Source organism: Platichthys flesus, chromosome 7, assembly GCF_949316205.1.
Source record: "Platichthys flesus chromosome 7, fPlaFle2.1, whole genome shotgun sequence".
Classification (NCBI taxonomy): domain Eukaryota; kingdom Metazoa; phylum Chordata; class Actinopteri; order Pleuronectiformes; family Pleuronectidae; genus Platichthys; species Platichthys flesus.
In genome coordinates this window covers 26930041-26934742 of record NC_084951.1, presented here as the reverse complement: position 1 = coordinate 26934742, position 4702 = coordinate 26930041, and positions in this window count along the sequence as shown.

Genomic DNA, 4702 nt, shown 5'->3' with positions numbered 1-4702 from the left:
CTTCCTTCCTCCTGATGGCTGGTCTCTGCAGTGCAGGAGCCGAACCTGCTGGAGGAGCCAGGTTCAGGAGCTGTGAAGCCCACAGCAGTTATTTTAACAGACTCTGCAGTTCGGGGCCGGAGCGCAGGGCCATTTGTCTCCTTGTCGATGGTATTGACAGCTCCGGGGTCTGCTGGGAGCCTAAAGAGAAAATCAACACTCCACAGTAAACAGGATTTATGTCCAAATTGTGTTTTCTAACTAAACTGAAAAGCTGAAGGTATTGGATTCTGAGCTGTTGTGTGATTTATTCTGTTCGAGTCAGACGACGGAGCTCGGGCTCTATAATCCCTCTAGTGCCGTCCTGCAGGGAAACAGCTGAATGGTCACTGTTGTGTTTCAGACTCTGAAAAATGCAAATCACATCTACAAGATGCATACATATATTTATATATATATAACCTGTGTCCACGTTTGAATGCAGCAGCAGTTTATTTTAAATTCTTAGCTGTAATTTAAACCTTGACATTCTACAGTCTTGAACTTGTCACCAGCACAGTATCACAAAATCTAGATCACCATCAAAAGCATATAAAGATGGTTGACACATACTCAGACACACTTTAGCTTCGAGCTAAGTGCAACATCAGCACGTTAGCATGCTAATAATGATGCTAGATTAAAGGTCAAAGACTCACCAAGGTTAGCATGACTGCAGGAGAACATGAACCAAATTATACAACAACACAATCAATGCAATGCAGGAGCAGGATTAGACACATCGTGAAACGCAGGATATGAAGAAATGTAGATTTGGCTGATGTGGATCCAGATGAGGCACATTCTTCCGGCCGGTGTCAACAGGGTGAGGATGATACCGATCAGTGTTCGGTTTCTCAACCATCAGCAGAAACACGCAGGCCGAGCTGAGCAGTGGTTTGTGGTCAACATGAGCTGCTCCACTTCACATCAGTACGAGTTCCTCTGTCCCTGAACACGTCTGCTCTGTGGTGAATAATCATTACACACTCAATCAACACTAATCTGACAGGTTGATCAGACGGTGGCACGAGAGGAAACCTTATCAACCCTGTTTCCCACACTGCCTCAGCAAATAGAGTTATGTAATATTATGTATTTAAAAAACATGATCATCAACCAACAAAAGAATTCGTCTGATACTGAATATTTCTGTAAATCTCTCTGAGGTCGAACATGTTGTTACTCATCTTCTCCTGGCAACTGAAGCATGAGCCCCAGATTCAGGGCTGGGAACAGATCACGGTGCTGGGAACAAGTTTGTTGTTCTGGTAAACACAGTAGTTAGAGTGTTGGTTAAATGATTGCGTGCTGGTAGAAGGACCACGGTGTTGGACTCGATGGACCAATGTCCTATGAGCCAACAACCGTAGAGACGTCTGTGGAACGTTTTGGGGAATGCACCTGATGACACCCTGTGCTGCAGTGTTCACCAGGGGCCGGATCAGAGCTGGATTAGCATTAGGAACTTTAAATTTACACAATGAACAGGTTAATAAACATGATGCTACCTGAAGACACTGACACAACAGACACTGTTGTGTGAACAGCAGAAAAAGTGACATTAGCATCTTGCGAAGTCAAAGCTTCCATGAGGACAACTGAGTAGAAACCAGTCATTTTCTAAAATCTCTCTCAGAGAACACATTTTTTTGATGGGAAACACTTTCTTGTGCTGGTGCTGTTGGTCCAGTTTCCCTGAGAACCAGTTCATTCCAGGAGAAGTGAGTTCTGGTCACTGAAGCCTTTTCTCTCATCGCGGTGAAACCGGAGACATCAGCTGTGATTCTTGGACGTTTGACAGATTTTCTCTCAGGTTCATTTATGCAGCGAAGACGCTGAGAGACTCTGAACCCGTTTTCACATGTAAACTTATTTCCTCTGTGGAACCACAACATGATACAACTGCTTTGAAGAGTCCACATCGACCCATAATTCACTATCTGTAAAAACCATGTAATATTGATGCTCTCTCTGTGAGGAAACAAAAAGGTTTTATTGTATCTGGGTCAGTGTGGAGGTCTCATCCCTTCAGCTGCAGTCTGACTCAACTGTCATTGAGGTGTTAATTCAATTATATCGTTTGGCTCTGAGCTCGTAGCCGTTGATGTTGTTGGACTGCAGTGAAGTCAGAGGACAGACAGTATAATGTACTGTGTTGACGTCCAGGACAAGACCATCACGAAAGGAGACACGTGATGTAAAGGTTGTTTTTGTGAATGTAAAAGTTCTGCAAAGTTAAAAACTCTTTGATAAAGGAAGCAACAGAAACACCTGTCAGTCATCCAGACCTTCATCATTGTGTTGTCAGCTCGTTTTTATATCATCAAATAACTCATTAAAACCGAACTGATCAGAAACATGAAGAAACATCGGTGAGATAAGAAGACCTGAGGTGTCAGAAGCTGTCCTGGTTTGGACCATGTGCCATCAGCTGACCTGGAGGAGGCAGGTTCACCACCTGTCCTTCAGCCTCCAGTCACCTTGAAGTGACAGCAGCTCAAACCAGGGGTCTGAGACAGAGGCTGAAAGGAGGAGCTGCAGCAATGGACAGTCTGAAGAAGAATGTTTGAAGAAGAACAGTCAGCATTGAACCAGAGTGTCGGACAGATGGACAACGTGTCCTGGTGTCGGACGACTTCCTGTTTGTCTCTGCTGGTTTCCACTCTGTGTCCCAGAGACTCGCTGTGGTTTGGTGGCGGAGGAGAAACGAACCATTGAGTAAATAACTGGTTCAATGTGAAGCTTTATCTGTAAACGCCTCAAGGCTGCAGCAGCTGGACCAGAGCGTTCCCATGATGCTTTACTGCTCCAAGACCCAGGAGGGCTGTGTGTGTGTGTGTGTGTGTGTGTGTGTGTGTGTGTGTCCAGTCACTCGGGCATATTTCCAGATGATACCATTCCTCCCTTGTCCTGTATGTCTGAGCCTCTCTCTCTCTCTCTCTCTCTCTCTCTCTCTCTCTCTCTCTCTCTCTTTCTCTCTCCCTCTCGCCCCCCCCCCCCACACACACACACACACATGTTTGTGTGTCTAGAGTTGTGTTGACACTAATAGAAAATTTATTTTAACCTCTGATTTGAACCGATGACACCTCAACCACGGCCATGAGATTTTTCCCACCAAATTATTTCTGCTGGTTGAAATGGCTTTGTCCAGTTATAGTTGAGCTAGATGCTAATTGCTAACTGCTAGCTACCTAAACACCTCGTGTTTATAGTAATGATGCTTCGTCAACAGAGGGATTTCTTTCAACCTGTACGATAGGTCCCCCCCCCCCCCCCCCCCCGCTGATGTCATGGTTCAAATGTCTTCGGTTCCAGGCACTTCACTAGGAGCATCAGCAACTTCAGGCACAGTACTCCACAGTACTACAGTACTCCAGTAATCCGCAGTACTCCACTGTACTCCAGTAATCCACAGTACTACAGTACTCCCCAGTACTCTAAAGTACTCCACACTACTACAGTAATCCACAGTACTGCAGTACTGTTGTACTCCACAGTACTCCACAGTCCTCATCATTATATCATCGGAGGTGAAGACTGCAGCTGCTTCTTCTTCTTCTTCTTCTTCTTCTTCTTCTTCTTCTTCTTCTTCTTCTTCTTCTTCTTCTTCTTCTTCTCCTCTTCCTCTGTTTAATTCTGTGTCTACTTCCTGTGATTGCTGAAGTCCAAACTATCCAAACAGGTTCACACCTGATGTTTTTGATTGTTGAGCTGTTTGAGTTTCTTCTTCCTCTTTAACTCGATTCTGTTTGAACACAAACTTTTACCTGTTGCATGTGGAAACTCTTTGACGTTTGAAAACATGAGTTCAGTTTGATTTAATGTTTTATTTAATCCAGTTTGTGGTGTTTGTTGGAAACAAGCAAAATTCTTGTTCAGCTGAAACTCGCCACCTCCTCCCCTTCTCTCTCTCTCTCTCTCTCTCTCTCTCTCTCTCTCTCTGTCCGCTCCATTTAACTGAAGCCACCAGCTACATGAATACCCATGAACAACCAGGAGCTTTGCCAACAGCTCCATTACAATCTAATCTCCACCTCCTCCTCCTCCTCATTCCTCCCTCCCTCTCTGTTTTCTCTACATCTCCTCCCCCCTATTCATCCCGCTCTTCTTCTTCTTCTCTCACTCAGCCTCTCACTTCTGAGTCAGAAAAATCTGAACATGTGTGACGGAGCAACATGTGACTTCAGCTCCTTTAACGTGCTGCTGGCAGATGTGGAAACAGCTGCAGGAATTTATCACTGAAGAATTAATGATGCTAGTTTGTTTATTTGTTGTATTTTCTAGTTTGTGTAATTTGTTCTTGTTCCTGTCTTGAAGTATTTTGCTTCCCATAAAATGTTACCCTCTGAGAAACATCATCAGTCAAACACAAGTTTAAAATGTGCATGACATCACCCGTTGGTTAAAACCTCAGTTTGACATGTAACGTGTTGTTGGAGCGAGTGGAGAGCTAGAACCTTCTGGCTACTTGGATACTGACTACTGTAAATGGAACGTCATTTACAAAATGAAGGACCTGATTTTACTGATTTGTATGATTTTGTCATGTAGCCTATTAGCTAACTTCGCTCCACTGAATCTAATTATAAAAATGGCTGCACTGTGCTTCATCATCATTATGTGACCGTCAATAACTGCCCATGAGCATCAGAGTTTTTAAATTATTCACAATGACAGC